This window comes from Vombatus ursinus, unplaced genomic scaffold, assembly GCF_900497805.2.
Source record: "Vombatus ursinus unplaced genomic scaffold, bare-nosed wombat genome assembly UNPS02015406.1, whole genome shotgun sequence".
Taxonomy (NCBI): Eukaryota; Metazoa; Chordata; class Mammalia; order Diprotodontia; family Vombatidae; genus Vombatus; species Vombatus ursinus.
The window spans coordinates 1,270,424-1,290,280 of record NW_020955184.1 but is presented as its reverse complement, the minus strand read 5'-3'; the positions used below and the strand labels follow the sequence as shown (position 1 = coordinate 1,290,280).

At 34.5% G+C, this 19,857-nt stretch overlaps 1 protein-coding gene across 1 annotated transcript in view; it reads right to left on the bottom strand.

Moving 5' to 3' along the window:
* The window catches only part of SLC25A21 (solute carrier family 25 member 21), a 704,781-nt gene that overhangs the window by 671,308 nt on the left and 13,616 nt on the right, over positions 1 to 19,857 (bottom strand). The window lies entirely within an intron of this gene.

Sequence of the window (19,857 nt, the reverse complement as noted above, 5' to 3'; positions counted from 1 at the left end):
AAAGAAAGAAAGAAAGAAAGAAAGAAAGAAAGAAAGAAAGAAAGAAAAAGAAAGGAAGGAAGGAAGGAAGAAAGAAAGAAAGGAAGGAAGGAAAGAAGGAAGGCAAGAGGGATGGATGGAATAAAGTGTCATTGAAGTATCTCATTTTTTTTTAAAAATGCACAGATGAAATCCAAAGGAAAATCAATGAGAAACACTGACAAACAGGACAGCTTTGATAGTATCATGTTGAATTTATTATATACTTTTTATAAAGTGAGCTGTATATGATAAATACTAATAGTTTCACATATAATCCTCTTTTTCTGTTCTACTTTAAATATGAAATTAAAAACTTAAAACCAAAAAAAGGTTGCTTGTTGAATTATATAATTCACATTAGTAATGGAGGAGGGGTAATAATGTCTAGTTTAATCTCCAGATGGTATGTCTGGGAGCTCTCTCAAGAATGTTAATCTGGAGATTGTCTAAACAGACTGCTGAGATTTCTGTTTGGCATTCAGGTCACTATTGAAAACTGTTGAGATTCATGAAAAGCAGTAGAAGAAGGCAATCAAAAGGACAATTTATGAGCCTCCCCAGGTCCCCAGAGAAGTTTACATAATTGGGGATATAGATAAATGTTCCAAACGAACTTCAGTTGATTTGTAGAAGATAAGAAATACTTAAGTGAGAAGGAATCCTTCATTATTTACTAGACTTGGACATCTCCCCATGTGGCCTGACATGCAGTCTGGCTCCAAGAGAATGGACATGTGCTTCAACTCAGTGTTGAAGAATTTGTGCTGTGGAATGACGTGTCAATTCTTTATTAGGCTTCATAACTAGGGACTGTGTTAAAGATGATTGATGATTAAGCTGAGAAGAGCCACCCACTCAATAGGCTTCAATTCTCTCTTCCTTTCTTTTGAATATGTTACTTATAGGACTCTACCATCTCTCCCTTGAACTTCCAGTGAATAAGCAAAGCAATTTGCTCCCCACCCCAGCAGCCACCGTGACTTTGAGCACGAGAGAGAGAACATGAGTTTGTCTAGTTGAGCCTTAGACTGGATTCAAGACCACAACTGCTTCTTCTTTTTGTTTATTTTTCTGAGTCCAGGTCAGAGTCCATCCTAAGAAATGGATGTTCCCAGTCCTGTTAGTTATATTGGGTTGGTGCTGAGGTATTTCCCACAATAACACCCTTTCTCAGGAGAGAAGAATCACCACCGGAAGATGCTGCAGATGAAAGGACAAAGGAAGATTAATCATCCCCTGGCTTTGCCAGGAAATCCAGACTTACAAGTTACATAGATGGTGCAAGTGAGAGATGAAATGACTACAGTATTACAATGTAGAGGAAAAGAACAATAACAACAATGACAAAAGAAAATGACTATGATGACCATAGTTGGCCCTGGAGAAGAGAAATTAGAATACATCTCCCTTCTTTGAGGAAGCAGGGTACTAATGATGTGAAGCACGGTATATGCTATTGTACTTGACTGATGTATTGGTAAGTTTTGCGGAACTGATTTCTTTTCTTTCTTTTTTATTCTTGGTTGTAAGAGATGGTTGTCTAGGTGAGCAAGAAAGGAAATACTAAGAAATAAAGTTATTTTTTAAAATAGCTTCAAAAACTTCTTCCAGAAAGTCTAGAGATACTGTTACTGTAGTTTTAATAGGCTTTGGAATCTTAACAGTGATATATTAATGGCCATTCCTTCAGGAGTCTGAGGAAATAGTTTATCATGATTCTGGAAAAAGTGTTAACAGTAGCAGCTTGAGAGAAACTGTGAAAAGATAAAGAAAAAGAGAATAAAGAAAACTTCTTTCCTAGAACTATTTTAACTCTTACCCTGTGAAGAAACATTATAAAGAGACTTCCTTCACAGTATGTGAGGAGACTGGAGAATTTTATCTGTCATTTTGGAGTTACCTGTGATGGCCAGAAAGACACTATGAGAAGACAGAAGGAAGTTATTCCATGAGAGAACTGAGTTTAACCCTTATATTGCAAATAAATAAGAAGAGGATTCTTAAGATATTTTGTTGCAATTTTGAAAGCTGAATGGTAGAACTGTGTTACAGAAGTGAGAAGTCAAAAGTCACAGTGATGGTTAGAGGTGCCTCTGCCTAGTATCTCTTCACAGCTAAACCACTATGAATAATTTCTTACACCTTTGTGTTATTATTGGTTTTATTGTTAATGAATTATTGAACCAGTAACCTTGATATTTATTTAAGCCTAGGATATTTGAGGTTTTCTCTATAGAGATGAGTTAATACTTATGGGGAAAAATATTCTCTAGCTTATTAAATAAATAGTACTGCTAAAATGGGGAGGAGCTCAGAACTATAGATTTTCTGATAAGAGACATTGAAATTTTAGTAATCGATAAAGAAATGTTTAAACATACTCTTATATTATCCTAGAATACAGGATAATGAAAACTAATATGGTCGTGAGTCAAGTTGAAAGGTGATTAACCCATGCACGATATATTTGAGGCAGGTAGAAACTAAAACTCTATTGCAAAGATATTAATAAAATAAAAATAGATAGCTCCATTCTCATTTTTATATTTCATAATTAAAACTTACAATGAATCCAGAAGGAAGAAACTTCCATTTGGTTTCCAAAAGCTGTAATAAAATAAAGTTATCCGTTCTTTCACATACAATAGAAACCAAGCAAACTCACAAGATTGGTCAAATCTATAAATTATTGGTCACACATTTCAATAGCAATTTAAGAAACATATAAAAATTAAAGCAATAATTCTTCAACTATTAAAGTCAACAATGATAGAATTATCACATCACTATTATTTTAACATAATTGATCCAACCATCCCTACTAGCTATTTTCCTATCTCTTCCCCTCTCCTTGGTTAAATTCCTTAAGAAATCCACCTACACTAAGTGTACATTTGAGTGCACTTCTCTTACTTTCTTCTCACCCCTCTACAATCTGGCTTCAAACCTCATCATTCAACTGAAACTTTTCTCCCCAAAATTATCAATTGCCAAATCTAATGACTTTTTCACAGTCCTCATCCTAACTGACCTCTCTGTAGCCTTTGACACTATTGTTTACCTTCTTCTTGATACTCTCTTCTCTTTAGGTTTTTGTGACACTTCTCCCTCCTAATTCTCCTCTTACCAGTACAATTTCTCTTTCTCAGTCTCCTTTGCTGCCTCTTCAACCAAATAATGCCATTAAACACTGGTGTCCCCCAGTACTCTATGTTGGGTCTTTTTCTCTTTTCCCTTATATTATCTTCACTGGTGATCTTATCAGATCCCATAAGTTTGCCTATCATATCTATGTAGATGATTCCCAGATCTATATTGTTATATCTATATCCTACCCCTAATCACCCTCCTGGACTCCATTCTTGCATTGTCAACTACCTTTCGGGCATCTCAAAGTGAATGCCCCATAAGCATCTCAAATTCAACATATCCAAGACAGAATTAATTAACTTTCTCCCAAAACTTTCCCAAATTTCTTATTACTCTTGAGGACCCCACCAAACATCTTTCCAGACAGCCAGGCTTACAAGACCAATGTAATTGACCCCCTCATTCCATACCTGGACTGATTCTACATATCCAATCTATGGTCAAATCTTGTCATTTTTACCTTCGCAGCATATCCCATGCATGTCCACTTCTTTCTACTCATATAGCTACTACTCATGTAAAGATCATAATCACCTATCAACTGGACTATTATGACATTAGCCTTCTAACTGGTCTCTCTCCACTCCAATCCATTCTCCATTAAGCTGCCAAAGTGAGTTTCCTGAAGTGCAGGTCCAGACATGTCACTCTCCTACTCAGAAAACTCCAGTGGCTCCCTATCACCTCAAGGATCAAATATTAAATCCTCCATCTTTTAACATCTTTCACAATCTTCCCTCTTTCTATCTTTCCAGTTTTCTTACTCCCCTTCTACAAACTTGATCCAGATACCCTGGCATACATTCAGTTCCTCATGCAACCCTGCAGCTCTCTTCTTCATGCCTTTTCATTGACTGTGGGAAAATAAGTATACCAATGAACTGTTGATAGATTTAGGAATTGGTCTAACCAATCTGGAAAGCAATTAAAAACTATGTACTTGGTGTGGGGGGGGGGGGCATGATAGCAGAATTGTAAACTGTCTTCCACAAAACCCTCTAAACAGATTTAGAAATTAACTAGATTGAATCCTGATGGAAAACCAGAAAAAGTGTTAGTAAATTATTAGAGTATAAGCTCTTTGAGAACAGGGATTAGTTTTTGCCTCTTTTTTGTATCCCCAGGACTGTAAGTAGGTGCTTAATAAATGTTTATTGATTTATCAAGCCCAGGTTGGTATAGAGAGACAGAAGGTTTTGGATACCAGGGATTGCTTGAGCCAGAAGTATACTGCATGCAGGACTCTCTACTGTCTAAGGAGAGGCTGTTTATTCATGCAAGAGAACATCCCATACACATATCAGAGCACCACTAAATTCATACCAGGGCATTGTCACAGGGACAGGTGTCAAATGACAGTTACAACGCCCACTACCAAGTTCTGGATCACAGATTAAGGGCAGGCTGGGAGAGAGATCTGAATATGGAGTGTCATTCTCAATTAGGTAGTCTCTAAGCCCTGTACTGAATAAGGAAGAGGTCCAGAAATAAACAACAGTGGTGTGTCTCAGACCCCATGAACAGAGCCGGGTCTCAGTTCCAGCATTTAGTCTAGCCTGCAGATGAATAACCAAGGCAAGAATCCCAGGCCAAAGTGGAGCCTGCAGTTCTTTGGCTGAATCAACAAAGCTTTCCTGAGGCTCAAAGGGGCTGAGTGAAGAAACATCTATTGTGGCTTAAATTGAAACCCAGGTCAGGAACTTGCAGGGCTCAGATCAGGGAGGGAGAGCAATCAGACCACTGTGGGAGAACTGAAATTATTTTAATGTTATTCTACAATTTTAATGTTCAAAACTATTGCCAAGCTTTTGGATTTACCTTAATAGGAAGGTTTAAGAGTCTGAATCTATTTTGATCTTCAATAGCTATGGCTATTTTAAGACAAAAGATCACTTAATAAAATATTTGCTAAAGATCTATTATACATATCTCATATAAATTATATATAATAATATATAATAATATATAATTATATAATAATTCATATATGTTAAATCAATTTTTTAAAAGGAATTTATTTACTGTAAAACATTAAAACATTTGGTTTCTACTTTTCTCTACTTTTGTTTTTTTTCAGTGTTTTCCCCATCATTCTTTTAAACTATTCTGTCATATAATAAATATTTTTTCAATATACATAAATGCTAATTCTAATTTCTTATTTATAGAAAAGATATAAGTGCTTTTTTCTGAGCATAAAACTTTTGGTTCTGCATGCCTCATTTACAAATAGTTTAGAATAGTGTTTCTAACTATTTGCAAGGACCTTGGAATACTTTAGGGCTTAAAATATACCAATGGAACCCCAAAATCTTTATTTGAAGTAGTAAATTATATAAGGGCATGGAATATATCTGGGATTAAAGGAGGATGGGGAAATTTTGATACAGATTGTAGAGACTGAGCTTAATTTTATAAAAAAAAAAACCTGCCACACCTATTGTTTTGATACATACATGATTTTATATTTTAGAGAGAAATATTGTTAGTATTTTAATATTCTCATAGAACCCTAATTATCAGCAAATGTAACATGAGGTTTCTACCAAATACAATTTGGGTAACAAAAGTTTATAAGGTACTTGTGGTTGGGTCAGCAGGAGCTTAAGTGAAGACATAAGTAAGATGAGGCTCTCAGATTTTTGCTACTAGGCAGGAACTTTTAAGGGCAGAAAAAGCACCATCCAGGGGCATACTTCCTCCTCTTATGGTCACAGTCCTATATTCTTCTGTCCCCTGCTCTGATGTCTGTTATTGTCTTGGATGTTTGCTCCAGGTACAAAATTACTAGTTGCTGGTCTGAAAGAGATTATATAAACAAATCTCTTTTAAGTAGCTATCAAATTCATCCTAATTTGAGCTGTTTGTTTCATTTTTTGCATACAAGTAAACAAGTAGGAAATACAGTATCTGAATGCTGGGATAAAAGCAATCATAATTATAATCTAATTTTAAGTGTTACTTGCAGTATATCTAAAGTATGAAATAATACAGATAGCTTCAAAAATAAAGGACAAGTTGCTAAAAATAGTCCCATAGTTCATAAACATCAGTCAGGACTTACACCAAAAACATCAGTTCTATTTTAAATTTGTAGTCTGCTTCTGTGTGTGTTTGTATACTGTTTATGACAATAAATAAGTCTCAATGGTAAGTATTAACTGACATCAAGACATATCTAAACAAAAAATACTCCAAGTATTTTAAAGATTAGTCATCCATTGCAGACACTTCCACCAACCTGAAGAGAATATTAGTATTCAATTTGTTGGCAATTCTGCTTATATTGTATTTCTGCATTTTTACACCTCCACTTTGCTCCTACACATTGTATTAGCCTCAGATGATAAAAAGGCTCTCAAGGAAACATAATCCAATCATCAAGAAAACTGGCAGAAAAAGACAATAAAAAGTAGAGTAAAAAAAGGAACTTAGACTCTAAGTGGAAGTCTCTACCATTATTGAGTATGCTAATTCTTCAAATATGCTTTGTTCTTTATGTTGCCGTAGAGCAATATTAAAATAAATATAATAGGCTTGCAAGGTCATGATTTAATTTTAATTGTTATTTTAAATAAAAGAAATCTTAGAAGTGGCAGCTAGGTGGCACAGTGGATAAAGCATTGGTCCTGGAGTCAGGAGGATTTGAGTTCAAATCCAGCCTCAGATGCATAACACTTACTAGCTGTGAGACTCTGGGCAAGTCACTTAACCCCATTTGCCTAAAATCTTATAGTTTTCTTTAGTAACTAAAACTGAAACTAAGTAACTGTGTTTATGAGTATAGACCTCTGTATGTCAGAGTATCATTTTTTTTATAACTGCCTTTAGTACTTTTTTTAAACTTACATCATCATCATAGCTAACATGTATATAGTACTTATTATGTGCTTTACACTATCATTTCACTTGATCCTCACAAAAACCCTGTGAGGTAGGTGCTATTATTTATCCCTATTTTACAGATAAGGAAACTGAGACAGAGATTAAGCAACTTGCCCAGGGTCACACAGTTAGTAAGTATCTAAAGCCAGACTCTAGGCTCAGTTCTCTATCCAATGCACCAGTGAAAAAAAGTCAGCCAGTTTTACTTTTCAAGATGGCTTTTAAATATTTTAATCATTTTTCATGTCTCAATTTGTAATTTTCTATGTGTTTCAACAAAACAGTTTTGCTAATCACTACTCATGAAATAATTAAGATTGCTACCCTTAGGTGGTTGTTAAGTATAGCAGAAACAATCATGATTATTGGTCATGATATTGATTTTAGCCAAGAAAAAGAAAGTTATTCAGTGAGGAAAAAATGATGAAAAAAAGTTTTCACAATATTCCACAAAATAGTCTTCAACTGAATTTGCGTGATCAACCTCACTGTAGGCATTTAGCAAACTTTTGGGGGATGGTATAAATGATATGGTAAATTTGTATTCAAATTCATGGAAATTTTCAAATCTGTTTCTCATTTAGCTGATCAGCCAAAAACAATATTTTCATTTGTAAACAGCTGTTTCATAATAGGCCCTGTTGTACTCTGTAGAATTCCACTAAAATAGAACATTTTATTTGAAAAAATAAAAATTGTATTAATCCAATGCATTTCATTGATTAGTTTCTGCATCCTAATACACAGTCTAACATAATGAGAGATTTAAAGGAGAATTTAATCTTGCGTCCAAATATAACATTACTTTAAACATGAGGTCATCTAAACATCTGTCTCCAATATATCCCTAGGGATTTAAATCAAAAGTCTGCTAAACATGTACAATCATTTTGAAAATAAATAACAGAACAAATTTTGTCTTGATTATGATTATCATGCATTTTAAAAGGAAACATTTATTTTAATAAGAAAAGTTTGTACTAATTTAACCTCTATTGACATTAAGTTAAAATAGTTTCAAACAAAGGAATAAATATATTTTACTTTATATGCTGCTTAAAAATATTTATTTTTAACACTTAAACTTCTAAGCCCTATACCCTGCATTCTTATTCCCTCTTCCCTCTGAATTTTTAAGTATAAAGTCAAAAACAACTTTCAAATCAGTATTAATGTTTTACCACTCGGTGATTGAAAGACCCATAAAGTGCTTAATAAGTAATTCTTTTTTTGAGGCTGACTTCCCCTGGGGTAACTGAATCTTAGGCAGGAAGTAAAATATTTTACTTAAGTTCTTCTTGCTCCATTCTAAGAAAAAGTAGAATATAGCTAATTATAAAAGATAGCATAGGGAACAATATTCACACCAAGACTTTCTATCCAGTCGGGGGAAATAAGATGTATCTAAAATCAGTACTTACTAATAATGGCAAATTAATAACATCTATTAATAGGCATCTGTGTTTAATGCTTGTGTTAACAGAATTTAAAAAAATTCAACAAAGCTGAGGCTGCCTCATAAACCAGTTAAGTATTAAATGTGAGTTAACTTTAAAATAAAAATTTGAATGTATTCATCAAAATTGAAATGAATGTTTCCTACTGACAACCTAATGAAATAAGAAATTAATTGCTGAAGAATTTAAAGAGATAAAGGTCAAGATGGTATTCTTTATTGTAGCAGAAGGCAACGAAGAATTCAGCTGTTAGGTGCATTTGTGTGCATGACTATCAAGCATCTGGTTGGCTGTTACACAACATGTATCTGCAGTATATGTGTCACGGCAGTAGTGTGTCCCCAGTAATCTACTTCAATTCTCTGCTCCTTCCTGCTAGTATCAAATGAAAAAGAGATATGGGTAACTTGTAGCAGAGTTTGCAATGTAAGAAGTTTCAGTTAAGACCAGCTCCCTCTAGAACTAACTCAGAAACATGGAAGGAAGGCCAAATGAAGCAAAGGATATCAAGAGATATAAGCTTCATTTCATAATAGTGAAGCAATCATATACATACACACAACCACAACAAAGGATCACACCGTTAAGTTCCTAATGTGAGCCATGGAGGAGGGGGCCCTCTGCCTCCCCTCCTCAACTCAATCCCTAAGACTGTGAGAGGGGGCAGGGAATGGACTCAGCTCAATGTCCCTAACCTTAGAGACAATCACTACACTCTTCTGCCCCACTCATTTTTATAGGAGACAGGGTTTAGCAGACCCACCCAGCACTTCTGGCACTAGTGAGGGTTCTGCTTCCAGATCTAGGGCCACAGATAGCAGTGGACAAGGACAATAGACCACAGTTCACCGTGCCATCCGAGACCATACAAGAAAACAGATCACAGAAAGAGTCTATATCATCGTGATACAGAACAAGATTATGGCAGAGTAAACTCTTGTTAGCCAGGCTTTTCTTAGTTTTCCTACTCCATACAACTGACTGGGAGATAAGTGTGGCTGTTTGTTACCTTTCACTCACACCCTAATCTGAACTGACAAGCCAGAATGACAGTAACTCCAGCCATTGCAGAATCAACAGAAATTTGGAAAAAAACAGCAAGCAGGGAATCTCACCACACATCCCTAGCAGAGAATCTAAAGAAATGAGTAATCAGAAGAAAAGTAATACAATGAAGAAATACAGTAGGTTGGGGGGGGGGTTGCTATAATAAACAGTAGAAACATAGGAAAATAGGCTGTCTTGACTACAAAGACTGTAGGAGAGGGTAGCAAGGCTACTAGAAGCACTGAAAAAAAATTTAAAGCAAGAAATAAAGATCTAAGGAAAAAATTGGCAGGAGAATAAACAGCTTAGAACAAAAGTTGGAAGATATTCCAAAGTGGTGGATATCTGAAAAATTTAATGGAACAAATAGAAATAAAAAATTCAATTGAAAATATTAGAACAAACTTAAAGTTACAAAAACAAGAAAATGCAAGGACAGAAAGTATCTATTTTTTTTTAATTCACTTGGAAAAGAGAATGAAAGATAATTTAAGAATCATTGGGCTCCTTGAAAATCATGATAAAACAAAAAATTCTATATATACCATATTACAACAAATCATGAAAGAAAACTGCCTAGAACCACTGGAATTAAAGGGCAAAGTGAAACATTGATAGCACAGATAAGAAAATCTATCTGTAAAGGAACCCCCAATTTAACATGTCCAAAAATGTGTTCACCAAACTCCAGTTTGACAAAGAAAGATGCTTCAAAGAAGCCAAGAAGAGGCAGGTCATGAAGAACAGAACTACAGTCAGAATTTCCTAAGATTACACAAGGTTAAAACCTATTTCCAAGGCCTCTCCCAGAAGCTACTGCTACTGTTGCTTTAACTTTAAGGTTCAAGTAGAATGCTGAGGACTTGGTAACTGGGCTGGCAAATTTGAGAGTCTAAGAAGAGAAAGCTAACAGTTTTCATTTAAGAGAAACTATGGAAAAGACAGAAAGGAAAAAGATTAAAAAAAAAACTTTCTTAGCAGAATTATTTTAACTTTTCTGAAGAGACAAAGAAAGAATTCTATAAGGAGTCTGTGATGCACTGGGAATTAACAATGTTTCCTGAAGAGACTGTTACCTATGCTGGTTGAAGGAAGGAAAAAGAAAAAGGAATTAAAATAACATATTTCATGATAAATTGAATTTCAGTCTTATCTTGAAAAAAATAGGAAGATGATATTGAAAGACTAATCGGTGACAGAATTAAAATAAATGGTGGAATTGTGTTTTCAGAAGTAATCTGTGGTTAACAGTGATGGTTAAAGGTAACTCTGGCAATGATCTTTCTCACAGCTACAATATTGTAAATAATTATATTTGTGTGTGTGTATGAGAACATGGGATGATGAGAATGAATATAAAAATAAGTAAATTAACAAGCAGAAAAGTAAACTACAAGGGAGTGTGGCAAATTCCTTGTAACATTACTATATGTCAGAGCTTGTCCTCCTAACTCTGCTACAGTAATAAATATAAAAAAGGAAATTAAAGATTAAAATATGATACAACAAAAAGAAAAAAGGTGTCCACCTTATCCTTAAAAACTAAGAATAATCTTCTAAGGGAAAACATGTATCTTTAATAGGACTAATGGTTTCTAAACATTACTCTCAAGAAAACCTGAGTTAGATAGAATCTCTGAAGTATAAATGCAAGAGACTTGAGAAACTTATAAAAGTAAACAAATCTGAACAACTTGAAAGGTTAAAATGATGATCTAGTGCTTATATTCTAAGCTTGTTATCCTTTCAGAAACCTACCATCTTCAATGGTCAAAGAAGGAATAAAAAAGATAAACTCAGGGGCTGTGTATAATAAAATAAAAAGAGATAAAAAAGGAATTCATAAGGGAAAGAATGAGCAAGAGAGAGGAAGTTGATATTTCTAGTAACTGGGTATGATGGAATAAGCTCAGAGTTAGGGATAGGTTGAGTGAGCATATTATGAGCATACCTAAACCAGGCAAGTGAAGACTGGGTGATAAAGAGTCTAGTATAGAAATACCATAATGTAAAATCAAGGCACTGAGCAAAACCAAATTACCAAAATCAGTTTAAAAAAAGGAATTCATAACAGATGAAGGAAATTATTAGAAACTACTGTACCAAATTAAATTTTTAAACCATCCATATAGGAAAAACCTAGTGAATGAAGAAAGTCTATTGTCTAGATTATGACATTGGGTTAGACAGACAATCTATAAAGTGATAACCTATACACATATAGGGATATATACAAGGCAAACCAAGGTAACTTTGGGGAGAAAGCACTTCCCTCCAAATTGAAGGAATAAGCATAGGAAAAGACATCAAATTATTTCTACTTACATATGATATGACAGCTTATTTTTAAAAGCCCAGAAATTAAACAACACAAAAGGCTAATATCAAAATATTGGTCAACCAGTAAAATAGCATGATATAAAATAAATCACAGAAATCATCAACTTTTCTAATTAGTAATAACAAAAATTTAGCAGGAAAGGATAGAAAAATGAATTCTATCCAAAATAAGTATAAAATGAATAAAATATCTGAGAGCTAACCTACCAAGAAATATTCAGAATTTATATTAATATAACCAGAAAACAAACTTTACTAAAATAAAGGAAGACTTAAATAGATGGAGAGATATTTATTATTCATGGCAGGGCTATTCCAGTATAATAAAAAAGGACAATCCTACATAAATTAGTTTACAGATTTAGTGCCATTATAACCAAATTACTAAGGAGTTACTTCATAGAACCAGAAAGTATAACAATAAAACTCATTTGAAAAAACAAAAGTTTGTGAGTTGAAAGTGAAATAATGAAAATGAAAGTAGAAATAAAAGGGACCTAGCATTATCAGACCACAAATCATAATATTTTTACCAATGCATTTTTTTAACATCACAGTCATTTCTGGATATACCTTCCCTTTTAACAAGTAAAAATAGACAAACAAAACCAACCAATACAAAGACATGACTGAATGACTCAACAAAAAGACCAAAAAAGAAACACAGAGACAAAATGCCAAAGTCATTCATTCATGGCCATGCACAGGTCTACATGGAAAGAGAAGGCCAGTAGCAGAAGCAACCCTTTCTAGCTCTCCCCCCATCCAGAGGCTTAAAGCATTTCTTCCTCACTCATTACTAAGGAAGAGAGAGATTATGTTCCTACACTGGAATATTTTCTGTGCATGCTCACTTCCAGCTCAGTAGCCAATTAAAAGGTTTTTCTTCACCAAACAGTAAATAGTCAGGAAATAGTCAAAAAATACCTGCATGAATGGTTTCAGAAAAACCTGGTAAGACATATATGAACTCGTAAAATGTGAAGTGAGCAGAACCAGGAGAACTCTGTAAATAGTAACAACAATATCGCACAGATGATCAACCGTGAAAGACTTACCTACTTCGATCAAGGCAATGATCCAAGACAATTAATTCCAAAGGACTTATGATGAAAAATACTATCCACCTCCAGACAAAGAACTGATAAATTCTGAATACAGATTAAAACTTTTTTTTTTGCTTTCTTTATACTTCTTTTTTTGTCTATGTTTTCTTTTACAACATGGCTAATATGGAAATGTGTTTTGCATGACTTCACATGTATAATCAAAATCAAATTGCTCACCTTCTCAAGGAGGGGTAGGAGGAACAGGAGGGAGAGAGAGAATTTGGAACTCAAAATTTTAAAAATTAATATTTAAAAATATTTTACAAGTAATTTAGAAATATTTAACAAAACAATAATATATTGGGAAAAAAGATAACCTGCTTCTCCTCTGAATTGGGAGTAGGGCTCTTTTATTTGATGTGTCATCATACATGGGAAGCAAGTTCCCCAAGCATCCACATAGGTTGACCTGCTACATACATTCTTGTAATTTTGTGAATAATGTTCTCCTGGTCCTGCTTACTTTACTGTGCATCTGTTCATACAAGTCCAAGATTTCTTTCAAATGAATACAGTGTTGATCCTAATCTTGAACCTATACCTTCAAAGAGGTTTAAACCTTAAGCTATTAAGCCATATTCCTTTAGCCTGAGCCACTGCAGTCTGTGCTTTGTTGTGCAGCAGAAGTGTTTTTTTTTCCTGAGATGTATATGGGAAACCCGTGTTTATTCTGTAGCAGTTTTTTTTTAATCTATTTACTTCTGTGCTCATTTTTATTAATCATTTTACTTAATTGACGTTTTAAATCATACTAACAAATGTAAAATAAAATCCATCTTGCTCCTGATTGCCTTGCATTGTTCTTACTTTATGACATATATTCAAAATTCAAGGCTGTGTCTGTCAAATTATGTTCATGATTTTCCTTTCTTGTTAGGTTTATAAATAGACAGTACACTGAAAAACTCTTTGAATGAATTGTACTCCATTTGTTTACCTACCAAATGAGAAACATTACCATCTTAGCAACTATTTTCCTGGTATCAATTGTATCTTTTTTCATCTTGAAAAAAGCTAGCATGGTAAGAAATTTACACTTTTGTTCTACATTATTTAGAAATAGCAAACTAAACCTGAAATGAAGTTAAATGAGGGAAATAGAAGGGAATTCCCCAAAGGCTACAAGGATTTTTGGATGACTAGAGTCAAAATCCTCCCCCCTCCTTGATCTTCCTTCTGCCCCTAACTGCCAACCAGTATGAATGCCAGCTTTTTCAAAGTAGTATTTGAGATAATGAAGGTAAGAAGCTTCCTGGTCTGACCATTGGTACTCATGAACATAGTCAGGAACAATGAAGTCGTTATCCAACTATTATTTTCTTGTGTCTAGTCAGCATATGTCTGTCTCTAAACCACATCTTTGTACCCCCTGTGGATGAGGTGTGCTATGTCTATTTTTAGTGGTAGCAGAATAACCACAAAAACATCATTCTCTGGAGAAAGCTATCTTTATCTGTCAGTATTAATCAACCACAGAACAGTTCTGAGGGCAGCTGAAAAAACAGTTTCTCAACTGTTTTAAGCATATAAGTGACCTTATATTGGAAAGTTTAACACACTAAAATTCAAGTGTAGCATGCTTTAGAAACATCTGCACATTTTTAATAATTAATGAATGATTAGGGATAAAATTTGACTACTTAAATGAAGAACAGTGATTTGAACATATTGGGTTAGGAACATAAGAGCTTAATAAGTATTTGCTGAATTGAACCAAAAGACCTCTCTCTTTTAGAAAGCATCATATTTAAGCATAGGGAAGTAATGTAGCTTAAAGAACTAAGCAACAAAGCTCTTATAATCTCAATTCAGCTTCCTGTGTTACCTTGTTAAGTTATTTAACTTTTATATCCTCCAGGTTCCCTGAAACAAAGGCCCATCTTCTTAATACCAACATTCTTCCGGTGATGTATGGCTCTAAGTCAGAGACCAACAGTCTCTAAAAAACTGAAGTTAAGGATCACCCAAAGGGCAATAGAAAGGTGCACAATGGGATGCAAACATCACAAAAGAAGAATTTCATGAAAAATGTCATCAGAAAACTGTATGACTGGAGGGAAAAAAGATGAACTGCTTACATAGCAAGATCTATAACTGATGGACTACCCATATGCTCCACTGGAATCCACCCAATGGCGTGAGAACTAGAGCAAATCCCTGCACGCTGAAGAGACACGAGTGTGATGGAGCCATGGGAAGACAAAATACTGTTCTGATGCCTCATTGGGGAAGGGCAGTACGGTGACCTCAGATTCTCCAAGGGTATATGAGTAGAGTGCAAATTGTGTATTAACCACTCTAATATGAATTATGTCTGTCTGCTTTTTGGGGGATAAGCTTAGCTATGGATAGAGAAGGTTACTGAGCTCTTGGTAATGAATGCCTTGGCCATGGAAATTCTTGAAACAATGGAAAAGTTTAAAATAACCCTAAGTCCTATGAAAATATGCCATGTGTCCTCCCACCCACCCCACCATCTACCCCTCATGCTTTTGCAATGACAATGGCAGAGTGGTGCAAAAGGGGACAGAATCCCACACACTTTCTTGATTACCTACAAATATTAGCTCAACTAGAAATACAATGAATGAAAGATACTTGTCTGACTATAATAACTTAATTGTATTACTCTGGTCATTCTCAATCTAAACAAAAGGAGAATACAAAAAGAAACTGCAAGCAAACAGAAGAATAGTTCATAAATTCTCCTTGGCAGAGGTGGTTTTTATCATGAATCCATAAGTGGCATAAAACATCATTTCATAGGATATTTTATATTTCAAGACTCATGATAAGTATTTGCAAAAAGACTACTATAAAAATAATTGCAAATTATATGCCAACATTTGTTAGAGAAGATGAGGTAGAAAAATTTTGTGAAAATGCTGGAATACTTTAATGCAAAGGCATAGCAGCAAAAATATGTTGGGAAAATACAGTTCAGGAGTAAGAAAGGAGATGTCAAAAGTTTATGGTCTACACAAAAGTCTATTATCAATGTATCAATCACATATAGCAAGAGTACTTTAAGAATTGTGATGTGTGAGTAACAAATGCTGAGTAACAAATGCCATAAAAATTAAATTAATTATACTTTAACAGAAAGGAAATGAATGGTTATTTTATTGAAAACTGGAGTCATTCCCAAATTAGATGTTCACATATAGTTACAATACTCATTTGCTAGAGCAAAGGTAAATGCCAAACTATAAGAAAGTTTAATCTTAAAGTGAGAATAAATATATGGAATCCTACCAAAACAACTCTAACAATTTAACAAGTTTTTGATGCCAAAAGCTGGGAAATAGATGAAGGAATTGGATGCTAACACTAATTATAACAATTCTCTTAAGAAAATTTAAACAAAGCAGTTGTCCTAACAGGGAAACTAAATAGGCTATATACAAACAGCTGATTTGACTCTGTCAGAAAGTGCATGATCTTCTGCAAAGTAGAACAATATGGCAAAATTTTTTTTTTAATATGAGCTTATTTGAAATTTTCTTTTACAGTGAATAATCATGGAAGATTACGAGTAGTATTGCCTCGTAAAACAGGAAAAAGTGGTAGTGGGTTGGGGGTGTGGTGAGAAGAGGAGTTCAAAGTAACCTTGGCAAGAAACCCAACTAAACAGTCAGTTAAAGGGTAATGAAGTACAAAATTGAAAGGAGGACAACAAGCAGATGAAAAATGGAAAAAATCTGTAAAAATGCTTATTACAAACTCTTTTCACCATATAGGATAATGGAGACCCCACATTTGGACTCTACTATCACAGACCACTACATAAGAAAATAGAAATAGCATTGAAAAATAAAGATGAGAAAAGTAGATGGATTAGTCAAAATATACACAGAAGATGTTTATGCTAGAGATGATACAATTTTGAGGTTTTGAGGAATCAATGCTAAAGATATCAAAAGCATGTAGAAAAAAAAATTAGAACTTATTACTACCCCCCAAAAAAAGAAACAGTAGAATATCAATGATCAATCAATTATTAAGCATCTAAAATGTTCCAGGAATTGTGCCAGACACTGGGGATACAAAATCAACTTTTCCATCTACACAAAAGTTCTCTGAGAACAAGCTTTGTCTACCTTGGGAGTAGCCCTCATAAGAGAAAAAAAAAAAGGAAGACTTTCACAAATAATATTCCACAGTAGCCTGTATCTTTACAATCACAAGTATATCACTTTACAATGAAAAGGTATAGAGAATATATGATCCCACTATGCTAATTCTTTGCTGACTGTTTTTTAAATTAATATTTGATCTGGTATAGTAGCCCACTTTAAAGGTTCTCCTCCAGTCAGGTATCTCCAATTTATATATCAAGAACACACAACAAGATTTGTAAGTTGTAACATTAGAGATAACTCTGTTTGACAACCTTCTGATTATTAATATCAAAGGAAGCATAAAACTCATGTTTACCAAAGGTATCTCCAACCAATCAGTCAACAAGTATTTATTAAGCACCTACTATACACCAAGTCTGGAGAAGGAATGGCAAACCGCTCCAGTATCTTTGCCAAGAAAACCCCAAATGGGGTCATGAAGTCAGACATGACTGAAACAACTGAACAACAAAAATATACTAAGTACTATGCTGAGTACTGGGCATACAAAGACAAAAATGGACTATGCACACATATAAATACATGTAAAATATATGCAAAACTGAATACAAAGTAATTTGATGGGGGGGGGGATCACAGTAGCACCTGGAGGAATTAGGAAAGGCCTCATGTAAGGAGAAGGCATTTGAGCTAAGCTTCAAAGGAAACTAGGTATTCTAAGAAGCAAAGGTGATGGGAGAAGGGAGAGAATTCTAGCTGTGGAGTACAAAATGTAGTCATAGAACTCTGAGATAGAATGTCATGTATGAGGACAACAAGAACACCAGTTTCACTGGACCATAGACATAATGATAATGTCAACCAATGAGATTCTTCAGTGAATTAAGGATTATTAAATGGACCATCAGCCTTAAAATACTCTCCTCTGCCTGAACTAGTCTTCTACCACAAGTCTCTTTTTCTTATTAAAATTTAAACCCCAAGATCATTGTCTCATTACCAAGAAAAAAATGTTAAAGAAATGATAACATACTGACCGAGAAACATTCACTAAGGACATTAACAGTTTATCAGATTGGCAGCTGCTTCCTTAGGAGTCAAGAAGTTCTCAGAAAAATAAAACATAGAGCAAATAAATTTTTTGTGTTTGCTTTTAGTGGGGAGGTGAAGGAAAAGGTCAGGAAAGGACACTAGGTCATGGTGAAGAGAGGAGGCTGCAGTAAGAAATCCCAAAGATCAAGAGAGCAGCACTGAACACGTAGATTTGAGGGTGGAGGAACACCAAAAAGTAGAAAAAAGGGGCTGTAATCTCACAATTCACATACTTTAAAAATTAGTCTAGGGTTAATCTGGGGAGCAAAACTTAGTTACATCACATGGCCCAGGGCATGATCCCACTGATACGGGTGCTTTTTGTACAAGGATAGCTCACAATGCATCCATGGTTTGTAAGAACAGCCTGTACACTGCACCGTTTGTTACTCATTAATGTTGAGACCTAAAGGAATGTTCCCTAGCACATTAGGCAAACCTCCTGGGAAGGATTTACTGGAGGAAATAAACAAAGAATTGAATAGGATGAGAGAGATGGATGGGTTGTTATTTGTACCTGTGGAGAAAGTACCCATATCAGTGAGATCACGGTTCCATTGAACTGTATCAAGTATATGTGATTCCAAGACAAATAAGGACAGATCTTAAAAATAAACAGGGAGCAACTTTGGTAAATATTTTAAACTTTTGTGGTTACTGTTTTTAGCAGCATTTTAGCACATAGGGATGGACCATTTATCAGATTAGTTGGCAGAACCTCACACGTGTGCGTTCTATTATTTGTGTTCTACAAATGAAGGGGTGCCTTCCTTATCCCTGAGAATGCTTACTTGGATTGAAGCAAATAAGGATTGATTCTACTGATTAACATTTTTTCACATGTTTAAGGATCTTGATGTACAAACTGATGAGAAAATATAATTAAACTATCTTCTGCCATCTTATTTTCTTTAAAAAAATGTTTTAAACACTTAAATGTTTAACAATTTGGTTAACCTGTGATTCATAATATAGTTTGAATAATTTTAGTCATAACTATGACTAAAATATGTTTCAAAGAGAACAAAAATGTTATTCTGCCATCTTGTGGATAAGTACTCACTTAAACTAGCTAATAGCTGAAGATTTCTACTCACGAGATAATTGATCTAGAGCTCATAGGGACCTCAGAAGGCATCAGGGACTTCTTCATAGTGCAGATAAGGAAACTGAGGCCTGATAGAAAACATCGGAGGCAGAATTTGAACCTCAATCCTCTGAGTCTAGAATGAGTGATCTTATCAATGTACCACTTACTAAACTTTTCATTTAATTCTTTAATAGCACAAAAAATAAACAAGTGTAAAATTGTTTATTTATTGTATTTTAAAACATAATTTTCTCCTTGAAAGGTTACTAAACAAAAAAGTCATTTTCATCTCAATTTAACTTAATATAAACTGTATTCATCATCAATTATGTAGAGAGATTGCCCTGTGGTAGGCAATAGTAGAGACAAAATATCTAGGTTAAGACATATCCCCCACTTGGTCTGTCTTTTCCAGTATCATAGGTTTAAGAGAAGAGGCACAGTAGATAGAGCGCCAATTGTGGAGTTGGGAGGACTGGAGTACAAATCCAGTGTCAGATACTTAGTAGCTGTGTGAGCCTGTGCAAGTCACTTAACCATGAGAGAGAGAGAGAGACAGAGAGAGAGAGAGAGAGAGAGAGAGA